The 15,774-nt window shown below is 47.6% G+C and overlaps 1 protein-coding gene across 4 annotated transcripts in view; it reads right to left on the bottom strand.

The window, feature by feature from the left end:
- Window positions 1-15,774, bottom strand: part of LOC137306342 (transcriptional-regulating factor 1-like) — a 66,382-nt gene that overhangs the window by 33,482 nt on the left and 17,126 nt on the right. The window contains exon 1 of one of the 4 annotated variants that reach the window (XM_067975492.1): window positions 9,665-9,984. The exons of the other annotated variants lie outside the window; for them this stretch is intronic. The gene's annotated coding sequence lies outside the window, so the exon portion shown is untranslated. Of the gene's footprint in view, window positions 1-9,664; window positions 9,985-15,774 lie in introns of those variants that run through there. 4 annotated transcript variants of the gene reach the window in all.

A 15,774-nucleotide genomic window follows, 5' to 3' on the forward strand; every position in this document is an offset into this window, starting at 1 on the left:
GGTTAGATACAGAGTAAAGCTCCCTCTACACTGTCCCATCAAACACTCCCAGGGCAGGTACAGCACGGGTTAGATACAGAGTAAAGCTCCCTCTACACTGTCCCATCAAACACTCCCAGGGCAGGTACAGGGTTAGATACAGAGTAAAGCTCCCTCTACACTGTCCCATCAAACACTCCCAGGGCAGGTAAAGCACGGGTTAGATACAGAGTAAAGCTCCCTCCACACTGTCCCATCAAACACTCCCAGGGCAGGTACAGGGTCAGATACAGAGTAAAGCTCCCTCTACACTGTCCCGTCAAACACTCCCGGGGCAGGTACAGGGTTAGATACAGAGTAAAGCTCCCTCCACACTGTCCCATCAAACACTCCCAGGGCAGGTACAGGGTTAGATACAGATTAAAGCTCCCTCTACACTGTCCCGTCAAACACTCCCAGGGCAGGTACAGCACGGGTTAGATACAGAGTAAAGCTCCCTCTACACTGTCCCATCAAACACTCCCAAGGCATGTACAGGGTTAGATACAGAGTAAAGCTCCCTCTACACTGTCCCATCAAACACTCCCAAGGCAGGTACAGGGTTAGATACAGAGTAAAGCTCCCTCTACACTGTCCCATCAAACACTCCCAGGGCACGTACAGGGTTAGATACAGAATAAAGCTCCCTCTACACTGTCCCATCAAACACTCCCAGGGCAGGTACAGCACGGGTTAGATACAGAGTAAAGCTCCCTCTACACTGTCCCGTCAAACACTCCCAGGGCAGGTACAGCACAGGTTAGATACAGAGTAAAGCTCCCTCTACACTGTCCCATCAAACACTCCCAGGGCAGGTACAGCACGGGTTAGATACAGAGTAAAGCTCCCTCTACACTGTTCCATCAAACACTCCCAGGGCAGGTACAGCACGGGTTAGATACAGAGTAAAGCTCCCTCTACACTGTCCCATCAAACGCTCCCAGGGCAGGTAAAGCACGGGTTAGATACAGAGTAAAGCTCCCTCTACACTGTCCCATCAAACGCTCCCAGGGCAGGTACAGCACGGGTTAGATACAGAGTAAAGCTCCCTCTACACTGTCCCATCAAACACTCCCAGGGCAGGTACAGCACGGGTTAGATACAGAGTAAAGCTCCCTCTACACTGTCCCATCAAACACTCCCAGGGCAGGTAAAGCACGGGTTAGATACAGAGTAAAGCTCCCTCTACACTGTCCCATCAAACACTCCCAGGGCAGGTACAGGGTTTGATACAGAGTAAAGCTCCCTCTGCACTGTCCCGTCAAACACTCCCAGGGCAGGTACAGGGTTAGATACAGAGTAAAGCTCCCTCTACACTGTCCCATCAAACACTCCCAGGGCAGGTACAGGGTTAGATACAGAGTAAAGCTCCCTCTACACTGTCCCGTCAAAAACTCCCAGGGCAGGTACAGCACGGGTTAGATACAGAGTGAAGCTCCCTCTACACTGTCCCATCAAACACTCCCAGGGCCGGTACAGCACGGGTTAGATACAGAGTAAAGCTCCCTCTACACTGTCCCATCAAACACTCCCAGGGCAGGTACAGCACGGGTTAGATACAGAGTAAAGCTCCCTCTACACTGTCCCATCAAACACTCCCAGGGCAGGTACAGCACGGGTTAGATACAGAGTAAAGCTCCCTCTACACTGTCCCATCAAACGCTCCCAGGGCAGGTAAAGCACGGGTTAGATACAGAGTAAAGCTCCCTCTACACTGTCCCATCAAACGCTCCCAGGGCAGGTACAGCACGGGTTAGATACAGAGTAAAGCTCCCTCTACACTGTCCCATCAAACACTCCCAGGGCAGGTACAGCACCGGTTAGATACTAAGTAAAGCTCCCTCTACACTGTCCCATCAAGCACTCCCAGGGCAGGTACAGCACGGGTTAGATACAGAGTAAAGCTCCCTCTACACTGTCCCATCAAACACTCCCAGGGCAGGTACAGCACGGGTTAGATACAGAGTAAAGCTCCCTCTACACTGTCCCATCAAACACTCCCAGGGCAGGTACAGCACGGGTTAGATACAGAGTAAAGCTCCCTCTACACTGTCCCATCAAACACTCCCAGGGCAGGTAAAGCACGGGTTAGATACAGAGTAAAGCTCCCTCTACACTGTCCCATCAAACACTCCCAGGGCAGGTACAGGGTTAGATACAGAGTAAAGCTCCCTCTGCACTGTCCCGTCAAACACTCCCAGGGCAGGTACAGGGTTAGATACAGAGTAAAGCTCCCTCTACACTGTCCCATCAAACACTCCCAGGGCAGGTACAGGGTTAGATACAGAGTAAAGCTCCCTCTGCACTGTCCCGTCAAAAACTCCCAGGGCAGGTACAGCACGGGTTAGATACAGAGTGAAGCTCCCTCTACACTGTCCCATCAAACACTCCCAGGGCCGGTACAGCACGGGTTAGATACAGAGTAAAGCTCCCTCTACACTGTCCCATCAAACACGCCCAGGGCATGTACAGGGTTAGATACAGAGTAAAGCTCCCTCTACACTGTCCCCTCAAACACTCCCAAGGCAGGTACAGGGTTAGATACAGAGTAAAGCTCCATCTACACTGTCCCATCAAACACTCCCAGGGCAGGTACAGGGTTAGATACAGAATAAAGCTCCCTCTACACTGTCCCATCAAACACTCCCAGGGCAGGTACAGCACGGGTTAGATACAGAGTAAAGCTCCCTCTACACTGTCCCGTCAAACACTCCCAGGGCAGGTACAGCACGGGTTAGATACAGAGTAAAGCTCCCTCTACACTGTCCCATCAAACACTCCCAGGGCAGGTACAGCACGGGTTAGATACAGAGTAAAGCTCCCTCTACACTGTCCCAAACACTCCCAGGGCAGGTACAGCACGGGTTAGATACAGAGTAAAGCTCCCTCTACACTGTCCCATCAAACGCTCCCAGGGCAGGTAAAGCACGGGTTAGATACAGAGTAAAGCTCCCTCTACACTGTCCCATCAAACGCTCCCAGGGCAGGTACAGCACGGGTTAGATACAGAGTAAAGCTCCCTCTACACTGTCCCATCAAACACTCCCAGGGCAGGTACAGCACCGGTTAGATACTAAGTAAAGCTCCCTCTACACTGTCCCATCAAGCACTCCCAGGGCAGGTACAGCACGGGTTAGATACAGAGTAAAGCTCCCTCTACACTGTCCCATCAAACACTCCCAGGGCAGGTACAGCACGGGTTAGATACAGAGTAAAGCTCCCTCTACACTGTCCCATCAAACACTCCCAGGGCAGGTAAAGCACGGGTTAGATACAGAGTAAAGCTCCCTCTACACTGTCCCATCAAACGCTCCCAGGGCAGGTACAGCACGGGTTAGATACAGAGTAAAGCTCCCTCTACACTGTCCCATCAAATACTCCCAGGGCAGGTACAGGGTTAGATACAGAGTGAAGCTCCCTCTGCACTGTCCCATCAAACACTCCCAGGGCAGGTGCAGCACGGGTTAGATACAGAGTAAAGCTCCCTCTACACTGTCCCATCAAACACTCCCAAGGCAGGTACAGCACGGGTTATATACAGAGTAAAGCTCCCTCTACACTGTCCCATCAAACACTCCCAAGGCAGGTACAGCACAGGTTAGATACTTTGTCCTCTATAGACCCATAACCAGGTCAAGACTCCTTCAAACTTGAACTTTTACAGGAAACAGATAGCAGATACTTTCATCCCATCATGCCAGGCTGTACTTGAGCCCAGTTCCCAGAGTTGAAAAGTCAGCGATGTATTAACCAGAGCAGTCTGCTACAGTTGTGGTACATTAGCAGGGGGTGGCTTTTGGTTTGTAATCTTTATTTCTGTTTGTTTTCTGGGCATGGATATCTAGCTCCCTTGAGCTGCCCTGCTGAGCTCAGTGGGTATTGCTGCAGTGCCTCAACTGTGCCACTCCAGACTGCTCAGCAACTTGGATGATATTCTATAACTTACAATGCGTTACCCTCACTGCGACACAACCCTATCGTTTGGCTGGTGGTGAGGTTTCCCAGTGGGAACGCCTCTCAGTCAGCAGACAGGAGTGGGAAGGATGCTGAGCATCACTACTGTGAACTGAATGAAACCAAAAATGAGGGAAACGCACATCAGTCAGCACCTGAAGGAGAAACATTAACCAAGTTTACAGGTGGAGTTCCCTCTTTGTCAGACGATGACTTGCCAGCCTGTGTGCGTTTTGAGCACTTTCTGTTTTTGTATCCAATGTGCAGCTTTCGTGGTTTTTTCTTTCTTACTGATCTTTGCACCTGGTCCTGAGCATGTCCTCATGGGGACACAGTGTGAGTCTAATAAACACAAACTAAAGAGACACATCTTGCATTTATATAGCGCCTTTCACGACCTCAGGACGTCCCAAAGCCAATGAAGTTCTTTCGAAGTGTAGTCACTATTGTAATGTAGGAAACACGGCAGCCAATTTGCGCACAGCAAGATCCCACAAATAGCAATGTGATAATGACCAGATAATCTGTTTTAGCGATGTTGGTTGAGGGATAAATATTGTCCAGGATACCAGGGGGGAATTCCCCACTCTTCCTCAAATAATGCCATGGGATCTGTTACATCGACCCGAGAGGGCAGATGGGGTCTCAGTTTAACGACTCATCCGAAAGACGACACCTCTGACAGTATCGCACTCCCTCAGCACTGCACTGGGAGTGTTGGCCTCAAGTCTCTGAAGTGGGGTTTGAATCCATGACCTTCTGACTCAGAGGGGAGAGAGAGAGATACCCACTGAACCAGGGCTGACACTGGGCTTCCATGGATGGGACAAGAACCCAAAGCATTGGGTCCCTAAGGTTCTCTGGCTTCAGAGGAGGAATGGGGTCATGAACTAAACTATCTCATCTTCCTATCAATTTCCACATAGATTTCTCAGAATCTGTGCTGTTTTCTTTTTAAAAAAAAGAACATAGGAATTGCTGGACGAGAAAAGACCCAGGTCCATCTAGTTCACCTTCTCCCATCCTGGTAGTCCCACGATACAATGATAATGGAGTTGTTGACTAATCACTGCAATCGATCTCCATCAATGAGTCTCCACCAGACCCAGAGATGAGGTGAGGAAACCCCCAGTGGGGGAGAGCTTTGGGAATCATCGGTCCAAAGTCACCTGTTCCTCCCGAGCCTGTTACACTCACCACACGTCGTGTCTCAAGTTACTCACCCACTGGATCCCAAAATGTTATTTTCTCCAAGAAATCTGTCCAATCTGCACTTGAATGAATCAATACTAACTGCTCCTACCCGTCTCCCAAGGGAACCTGAAGTGTACACATCAATTGAAGCAATTGAAGTGGCTGGAGTCTTACCGAGCACAAAGGAAGATGGTAGTGGTTGTTGGTGGCCAATCATCTCATCCCCAGGACATTGCTGCAGGAGTTCCTCAGGGCAGTGTCCTAGGCCCAACCATCTTCAGCTGCTACATCAATGACCTTCCCTCCATCATAAGGTCAGAAATGGGGATGTTCGCTGATGATTGCACAGTGTTCAGTTCCACTCACAACCCCTCAGATAATGAAGCAGTCCGTGCCCGCATGCAGCAAGACCTGGACAAATCCAGGCTTGGGCTGATAAGTAGCAAGTATCATTCGCGCCAGACAAGTGCCAGGCAATGACTATCTCCAACAAGAGAGAGTCTAACCACCTCCCCTTGACATTCAACGGCATTACCATCGCCGAATCCCCCACCATCAACATCCTGGAGGTCACCATTGACCAGAAACTCAACTGGACCAGCCATATAAATACGGTGGCTACAAGAGCAGGACAGAGGCTGGGTATTCTGTGGCGAGTGACTCACCTCCTGACTCCCCAAAGCCTTTCCACCATCTACAGGCACAAGTCAGGTGTGTGATGGAATACTCTCCACTTGCCTGGATGAGTGCAGCTCCAACAACACTCAAGAAGCTCGACACCATCCAGGACAAAGCAGCCCGCTTGATTGGCACCCCATCCACCATCCACCACCCTAAACATTCACTCCCTTCACCACTGGCGCACTGTGGCTGCAGTGTGTACCATCCACAGGATGCACTGCAGCAACTCGCCAAGGCTTCTTCAACAGCACCTCCAAAACCCGCAACCTCTACCACCTCGAAGGACAAGAGCAGCAGGCACATGGGAACAACACCACCTGCACGTTCCCCTCCAAGTCACACACCATCCCGACTTGGAAATATATCGCCGTTCCTTCATCGTCGCTGGGTCAAAATCCTGGAACTCCCTTCCTAACAGCACTGTGGGAGAACCTTCACCACACGGACTGCAGTGGTTCAAGAAGGCGGCTCACCACCACCTTCTCAAGGGCAATTAGGGATGGGCAATAAATGCCGGCCTCGCCAGCGACGCCCACATCCCATGAACGAACAAAAAAAATAATTATTTTTAGCCTTCACCATACAGGGGAGTGTGGTACACTGAACTCCTTCTGCCCCTCTCGGCCCAGTTCAGTCTGTGGTAGGAGTGTTGCAGCTTCTGCACACCCACCAATCCACCCCTCTCTTGGACAGTAAGGTGGACCAAATTAGGCAGAAGTTATTTGAGTGGAGAATCTACATTCAAACGTACGTTAATTAAGTCCGTTTTGCGCACAAGTTCGGTCGCTAGCTTGTGCTGCATCATCAGAGTCGATGACGACTTGCGTCTCTCTAGCACTGCTCACATGTAGGAAGATGTCTCAAAGTGCTTTACGTTAAAGAGAAGAAACAATGGCCGCCAAGCGGGAGGGAAGCAAGGGGACGGAGCGGGTTAGGACAAGGGATCAAAGGCAGAGTCAAAGAGAAGCATTTTGAGGAGGATTTTGAAAGGTGGAAGATAGTTGGCAGGGCGGAGGGAACTAGGGATGGACTTCCAGAGAGCAGGAACAGAGTGGCTGGAATGGATCATTGATTACCGCCCTCAGTTTAACAGAACCCCATACATCAGGATGGCTGATTACTTTGTTCTGATCTCTACTATATACACCGCGAGCTGATTTTCCATGTTGTTGCTGACATATTATGTATCTCTCTTTCTGCAAGTTGGTCTGTTCCTTTCTGGTTTTCTCTCTCGGTTTCTCGTTCTCGTTCTCTTTCCCTCTATGTATATCTCTGTATCTTTCTTTCTCTCCCATGGAGACCAGAAGCCAGACTCAGAGCTTCAACACTATGACATGTAATCACAACATTGGGGGTCCCATTCACAGAGACCAGTTACTACAGTATTGAGATTGCAATTGATAGTCTAGTTACTACAGTATTGAGATTCCCATTAATAGAGCCTAGTTACTACAGTATTGAGATTACCATTAATAGAGTCTAGTTACTACAGTATTGAGATTCCCATTAATAGAGCCTAGTTACTACAGTATTGAGATTCCCATTAATAGAGCCTAGTTACTACAGTATTGAGATTACCATTAATAGAGTCTAGTTACTACAGTATTGAGATTCCCATTAATAGAGCCTAGTTACCACAGTATTGAGATTCCCATTCCCAGAGTCTAGTTACTACAGTATTGAGATTCCCATTGATAGAGTCTAGTTACTACAGTATTGAGATTCCCATTCCCACAGTCTAATTACTACAGTATTGAGATTCCCATTGATAAAGTCTAATTACTACAGTCTTGAGATTCCCATTGATAAAGTCTAATTACTACAGTCTTGAGATTCCCATTCCCAGAGTCTAATTATTACAGTCTTGAGATTCCCATTCCCAGAGTCCAGTTACTACAGTATTGAGATTCCCATTCCCACAGTCTAATTACTACAGTATTGAGATTCCCATTGATAAAGTCTAATTACTACAGTCTTGAGATTCCCATTGATAAAGTCTAATTACTACAGTCTTGAGATTCCCATTCCCAGAGTCTAATTATTACAGTCTTGAGATTCCCATTCCCAGAGTCCAGTTACTACAGTATTGAGATTCCCATTGATAAAGTCTAATTACTACAGTATTGAGATTCCCATTGATAAAGTCTAATTACTACAGTCTTGAGATTCCCATTCCCAGAGTCCAGTTACTACAGTATTGAGATTCCCATTGATAAAGTCTAATTACTACAGTATTGAGATTCCCATTGATAAAGTCTAATTACTACAGTCTTGAGATTCCCATTGATAAAGTCTAATTACTACAGTCTTGAGATTCCCATTCCCAGAGTCTAATTATTACAGTCTTGAGATTCCCATTGACAGAGTCTAGTTACTGCAGTATTGAGATTCCCATTGATAAAGTCTAATTACTACAGTCTTGAGATTCCCATTCCCAGAGTCTAATTACGACAGTATTGAGATTCCAATTCCCAGAGTCCAGTTACTACAGTATTGAGATTCCCATTGACAGAGTCTAGTTACTGCAGTATTGAGATTCCCATTGATAAAGTCTAATTACTACAGTCTTGAGATTCACATTCCCAGAGTCTAATTACGACAGTATTGAGATTCCAATTCCCAGAGTCTAGTTACTACAGTATTGAGATTCCAATTCCCAGAGTCTAGTTACTACAGTATTGAGATTCCCATTGATAGAGCCTAGTTACTACAGTATTGAGATTCCCATTGATAGAGCCTAGTTACTACAGTATTGAGATTCCCATTAATAGAGCCTAGTTACTACAGTATTGAGATTCCCATTCACAGAGTCTAGTTACTACAGTATTGAGATTCCCATTAATAGAGCCTAGTTACTACAGTATTGAGATTCCCATTAATAGAGCCTAGTTACTACAGTCTTGAGATTCCCATTAATAGAGTCTAGTTACTACAGTATTGAGATTACCATTAATAGAGTCTAGTTACTACAGTATTGAGATTCCCATTCACAGAGTCTAATTACTACAGTATTGAGATTCCCATTCACAGAGTCTAATTACTACAGTATTGAGATTTCCATTCACAGAGTCTAATTACTACAGTATTGAGATTCCCATTGATAGAGTCTAATTACTACAGTATTGAGATTCCCATTGATAGAGTCTAATTACTACAGTATTGAGATTCCCATTTACAGAGTCTAATTACTACAGCATTGAGATTCCCATTCACAGAGCCCAGTGACTCTGATCGTAGGATTGATAATCACTTTCATGCGGCTTTTGAGTTTGAATCCCAATCATAACTCGGAAGGGCTCCTTCCCATAGCTCAATCTCTGGGTAGCAGTGACAGGGAAGTGTGCACTCCAGACCCTGCCTACCTTCTGGCTGAAACACACCAGTGTCGGGGCAACTAACATTAAGTGAAGGAAATAAGTGGGGATGAAGAGGGGGATAAAAAGTATTAATTGGTCTCGATAATTACTGCTTTCAAAATCTTAGTTGAAGAGCCCTCACATTGAACAGCCGCTGACCGTCTGCCCTCACTTATTAACGCTGCACTGCTGTCCGTCCTCATGGCTATTTCCACCTGAGAAACACTGACCCGGGCAACTCAATAAACTGACCACCGCAGTGCCAAACTATTTTTGGTCAAAGTTTCCGATAAAGTTTTTGGTTTTTTGTTTGGCGGTGGGGGTGGGGGATTTGTTGCTAAGGCCATGTTAACACGTGTTGAATATAAAATTCTCACCACATCACCTACTTGAGCAAATGGCTGCACTTTCAAAAGTTCATCAAAGTTTGTTTGTTTTTGTTGTTTTAAGGACTAACTTACCAGAGAATGAAGTTGATCTACACTACAGCTGTCATGGTCTCCCTCCATGCCTAGACTGTATGAAGCTGGTAATAGTTTACATTGTCCTCCTGCAGGTAGGTTGAGACTCAATCATCTTGACTTTTCGTTCTTTCTGCTTTTTCCCCTCTGGACTCTTTATTTTTTTTCTTCCCCTCTTTCTTTTCTTAAGTTAAGTTTGCTGATCTTATTGGGTGACTAACTTCTCTTGAAGCTACACTGTGAGGCTGAATGAGACAGCAACTTCCTTCCTCCCGTGACCACAGTACACATGCTATCTTGAAAGTCGTATCTGCTCGATTTCTCGTCTTGTCTTTGTTGATTCCTAAGGGTGCGTTGACACTTCTGTATCTCTGACTGCTTCTGGGCAGTCGTGTGTGCTAACTCTTCTCAGGTACGTCTCGGCAGGTCAGAGAGTGTCCAAGATAACCACACTTCCAGGGTGTTCTGGCCGGTTTAACAGAGCCTTTGATGTCCAGAGGCCGTTATAGACCAGCACGGATGTTTTGTCACTCGCAGTGTTAACGTTGGTAATCATTGACAGAACAGTGTGCAGACACTAACAACACAGCACCACACCCTGACAGAACACTGGGTGTGTGAGGGGATTGCAAGTGTGAGTGCTGGGTGTGTAAGGGATGTGCCGTACAAGCAAATGCTGGTGTGTAAGGGGAGTGCAGTGTGAACACTGGGCATGTAAAGAGATTGCAATGGATGTGATGAGTGTGTAAGGGGATTGCAGTGTGAACACTGGGTGTGTAAAGATACTGCAGTGTGAACACTGGCTGTGTAAGGAGATTGCAGTGTGAACACTGGCTGTGTAAGGGGATTGCAGTGTGAACACTGGCTGTATAAGGGGATTGCAGTGTGAACACTGGCTGTGTAAGGAGATTGCAATGTGAGTACTGGCTGTGTAAGTGGTGTGCAGTATAAGCAAGTGCTCAGTGTATAAAGAGTGCACAGTATAAGCAAATGCTGGGTGTGTAAGGGTTTGATGGCATTGTAAGTGTAAGGGGTATGCAATATCTGAGAATGCTGGGTGTGTAAGTGAGTACTTGGTGTGTAAGGGGTATAGACTGAGAGAATGATGGGTGTGCAAGGGGTATAGACTGAGAGTGCGTGTTGGGTGTGTAAGGGGTATGCAGTGTAAGTGAGTGCTGGGTGTGAGTGAGTTCTGGGTGTGTACTGGGTGTGCAGTGTAAGTGTGTTCTGGGCATGCAGTGTGGGTCAAGGCAGACTGGGGTCGATCATGAACTGTACAAAGCCAGAGAGGTTAGAAAAAACATGAATGCAAAACACGAATGCTGGAAATACAAAGCAAGTTCATCTGCACTGGAAAGGGATAAACAGATTAATGAATCAGGTGGGATCCTTTAGAAACATAGAATCGTACAGCACAGAAGGCGGCCACTCAGCCCATTGCACCTGTGCTAGCTCTTTGAAAGAGGTATTAATTTAGTCCCACTCCCCCCTGCTCTTTCCCCATAGCCCTGCAGATTTTTCCTTTTCAAGTATTTATCCAATTCCCTTTTGAAAGTTATTATTGAATCTGCTTCCACCGCCCTTTCAGGCAGCGCATTCCAGATCATAAAAACTCGCTGCGTAAAAAACATTCTCCTCATCTCCCCTCTGGTTCTTTTGCCGATCACCTTAAATCTGTGTCCTCTGGTTACCGACCCTCCTGCCACTGGAAACAGTTTCTCCTTATTTACTCTATCAAAACCCCTCATGATTTTGAACCCCTCTATTAAATTTCCCTTTAATCTTCTCTGCTCTAAGGAGAACAATCCCAGCTTCTCCAGTCCCTCCACATAACTGAAGTCCCTCATCCCTGGGACCATTCTGGTAAATCTCCTCCGCACCCTCTCCAAGGCCCTGACATCCTTCCTAAAGTGCGGGGCCCAGAATCGGACACAATACTCCAGCTTGGGCCTAACCAGTGATTTATAAAGGGTTTAGTATAACTTTCTCAGAGTCGCATGTCCTTTCTCTTTCAGACCCTGCCTGACTTTGAGGTGTTATTTTCAGTTTTCATCATCAGTCAGAGACTGCTAATGAATAAATTTCAAATATTTTTTGTTTCTGTTTGGGTCAGTAGAGGGGGAATCTTACCCTGGAGGGAAAAATGGGTGCAAAATGTGAGAGAATATTCCATCATCAGTATGGACCACCCTCACATTGATGAGGACAAAAGTTCATTTAACTAACAAAAGCCCAGCAATCAAGTAGATAAGGTGACAGAGCATCATTTAACTGAACAGACTGTGTGAACAAACAGTACCTCCCACCCCTGCGATTCCTCCGACCTCTGGATATCCTGTCACATTTATCACACAGAATGGTACTGCAATGTTTAAGGGACTAGGCAAAGTTGATAAAAATAGAGACGCAAGAGAATGGGGTTGTGTAACACAGAGAGCAAAACTGCAGTGGTCACAGTTCCTGACGAAAACCCTTGTTACATGTATGAGAAACCACTAGAAAGCATCGGGGGAAGGGACAGGAAACAGCACTTGGTGAAGCCCACTCAAGACCGTTGCTGATAAGATCACACTGTAATTCTGACAGACTTCTTGGTTTCTTTTAACCCATTTATGGGTGCTGGAGAATAGATGCACCAATTTTTATAACCATTTTTGCTCATCAAGGTGAGGGGTATCAGTGGTGGGGTATCAAACACTCCCCCCATTCAGACATCCAAAGTCAGCATCACACACTCCTGGGGCAGGTACAGCACGGGTTAGATACAGAGTAAAGCTCCCTCTACACTGTCCCATCAAACACTCCCAGGGCAGGTACAGGGTTAGATACAGAGTAAAGCTCCCTCTACACTGTCCCGTCAAACACTCCCAGGGCAGGTACAGGGTTAGATACAGAGTAAAGCTCCCTCTACACTGTCCCATCAAACACTCCCAGGGCAGGTACAGGGTTAGATACAGAGTAAAGCTCCCTCTACACTGTCCCATCAAACACTCCCAGGGCAGGTACAGGGTTAGATACAGAGTAAAGCTCCCTCTACACCGTCCCATCAAACACTCCCAGGGCAGGTACAGGGTTCGATACAGAGTAAAGCTCCCTCTACACTGTGCCCCCTGGCTAGGCTTAGGGCAAGGAACTGGTGGGTTAGGGCGAGGTACGTTCGTGTTAGGGTGAGGAACGTTAGGGTTGGGGTGAGGTACGTTAGTGTTGGGGTGAGGTACGTTAGTGTTCGGGTGAGGTACGTTAGGGTTAGGGTGAGGTACGTTAGGGTTAGGGTGAGGTACATTAGGGTTAGGGTGAGGTACATTAGTGTTGGGGTGAGGTACGTTAGTGTTCGGGTGAGGTACGTTAGTGTTGGGGTGAGGTACGTTAGTGTTGGGGTGAGGTACGTTAGGGTTGGCGTGAGGTACGTTAGGGTTAGGGTGAGGTACGTTAGGGTTAGGGTGAGGTACGTTAGGGTTAGGGTGAGGTACGTTAGTGTTGGGGTGAGGTACGTTAGGGTTAGGGTGAGGTACGTTAGGGTTAGGGTGAGGTACGTTAGTGTTAGGGTGAGGTACGTTAGTGTTAGGGTGAGGTACGTTAGGGTTAAGGTGAGGAACATTAGGGTTAGGGTGAGGTACGTTAGGGTTAAGGTGAGGAACGTTAGGGTTAGGGCGAGGTACGTTAGGGTTAAGGTGAGGTACGTTCGTGTTAGGGTGAGGAACGTTAGGGTTGGGGTGAGGTACGTTAGTGTTGGGGTGAGGTACGTTAGGGTTAGGGTGAGGTACGTTAGTGTTGGGGTGAGGTACGTTAGGGTTAAGGTGAGGAACGTTAGGGTTAGGGTGAGGTACGTTAGGGTTAAGGTGAGGAACGTTAGGGTTAGGGTGAGGTACGTTAGTGTTAGGGTGAGGTACGTTAGTGTTAAGGTGAGGTACGTTAGGGTTAAGGTGAGGTACGTTAGGGTTAGGGTGAGGTACGTTAGGGTTAGGGTGAGGTACGTTAGGGTTAGGGTGAGGTACGTTAGTGTTGGGGTGAGGTACGTTAGTGTTAGGGTGAGGTACGTTAGTGTTAGGGTGAGGTACGTTAGTGTTCGGGTGAGGTACGTTAGTGTTAGGGTGAGGTACGTTAGTGTTAGGGTGAGGTACGTTAGTGTTGGGGTGAGGTACGTTAGTGTTGGGGTGAGGTACGTTAGTGTTGGGGTGAGGTACGTTAGTGTTCGGGTGAGGTACGTTAGTGTTAGGGTGAGGTACGTTAGTGTTAGGGTGAGGTACGTTAGGGTTAAGGTGAGGTACGTTAGTGTTGGGGTGAGGTACGTTAGTGTTGGGGTGAGGTACGTTAGTGTTAGGGTGAGGTACGTTAGTGTTGGGGTGAGGTACGTTAGTGTTGGGGTGAGGTACGTTAGTGTTAGGGTGAGGTACGTTAGTGTTGGGGTGAGGTACGTTAGTGTTAGGGTGAGGTACGTTAGTGTTAGGGTGAGGTACGTTAGGGTTAAGGTGAGGAACGTTAGTGTTGGGGTGAGGTACGTTAGTGTTCGGGTGAGGTACGTTAGTGTTAGGGTGAGGTACGTTAGTGTTAGGGTGAGGTACGTTAGTGTTAGGGTGAGGTACGTTAGTGTTGGGGTGAGGTACGTTAGTGTTAGGGTGAGGTACGTTAGTGTTGGGGTGAGGTACGTTAGTGTTGGGGTGAGGTACGTTAGTGTTAGGGTGAGGTACGTTAGGGTTAAGGTGAGGAACGTTAGTGTTGGGGTGAGGTACGTTAGTGTTGGGGTGAGGTACGTTAGTGTTAGGGTGAGGTACGTTAGGGTTAAGGTGAGGAACGTTAGTGTTGGGGTGAGGTACGTTAGTGTTAGGGTGAGGTACGTTAGTGTTGGGGTGAGGTACGTTAGTGTTGGGGTGAGGTACGTTAGTGTTAGGGTGAGGTACGTTAGTGTTGGGGTGAGGTACGTTAGTGTTGGGGTGAGGTACATTAGTGTTGGGGTGAGGTACGTTAGTGTTAGGGTGAGGTACGTTAGTGTTGGGGTGAGGTACGTTAGTGTTGGGGTGAGGTACGTTAGTGTTAGGGTGAGGTACGTTAGGGTTAAGGTGAGGAACGTTAGTGTTGGGGTGAGGTACGTTAGTGTTAGGGTGAGGTACGTTAGTGTTGGGGTGAGGTACGTTAGTGTTGGGGTGAGGTACGTTAGTGTTAGGGTGAGGTACGTTAGTGTTGGGGTGAGGTACGTTAGTGTTGGGGTGAGGTACGTTAGTGTTAGGGTGAGGTACGTTAGGGTTGGGGTGAGGTACATTAGGGTTAGGGTGAGGTACGTTAGTGTTAGGGTGAGGTACGTTAGTGTTGGGGTGAGGTACGTTAGTGTTGGGGTGAGGTACGTTAGTGTTAGGGTGAGGTACGTTAGGGTTGGGGTGAGGTACATTAGGGTTAGGGTGAGGTACGTTAGTGTTAGGGTGAGGTACGTTAGTGTTGGGGTGAGGTACGTTAGTGTTGGGGTGAGGTACGTTAGTGTTAGGGTGAGGTACGTTAGTGTTGGGGTGAGGTACGTTAGTGTTGGGGTGAGGTACGTTAGTGTTAGGGTGAGGTACGTTAGTGTTGGGGTGAGGTACGTTAGTGTTGGGGTGAGGTACGTTAGTGTTAGGGTGAGGTACGTTAGGGTTGGGGTGAGGTACATTAGGGTTAGGGTGAGGTACGTTAGTGTTAGGGTGAGGTACGTTAGTGTTGGGGTGAGGTACGTTAGTGTTGGGGTGAGGTACGTTAGTGTTAGGGTGAGGTACGTTAGGGTTGGGGTGAGGTACATTAGGGTTAGGGTGAGGTACGTTAGTGTTAGGGTGAGGTACGTTAGTGTTGGGGTGAGGTACGTTAGGGTTAGGGTGAGGTACGTTAGTGTTGGGGTGAGGTACGTTAGTGTTGGGGTGAGGTACGTTAGTGTTGGGGTGAGGTACGTTAGTGTTAGGGTGAGGTACGTTAGTGTTAGGGTGAGGTACGTTAGTGTTGGGGTGAGGTACGTTAGTGTTGGGGTGAGGTACGTTAGTGTTAGGGTGAGGTACGTTAGTGTTGGGGTGAGGTACGTTAGTGTTGGGGTGAGGTACGTTAGTGTTAGGGTGAGGTACGTTAGGGTTGGGGTGAGGTACATTAGGGTTAGGGTG

This window comes from Heptranchias perlo, chromosome 43 (genome assembly GCF_035084215.1).
Source record: "Heptranchias perlo isolate sHepPer1 chromosome 43, sHepPer1.hap1, whole genome shotgun sequence".
In the NCBI taxonomy this organism is placed as follows: Eukaryota; Metazoa; Chordata; class Chondrichthyes; order Hexanchiformes; family Hexanchidae; genus Heptranchias; species Heptranchias perlo.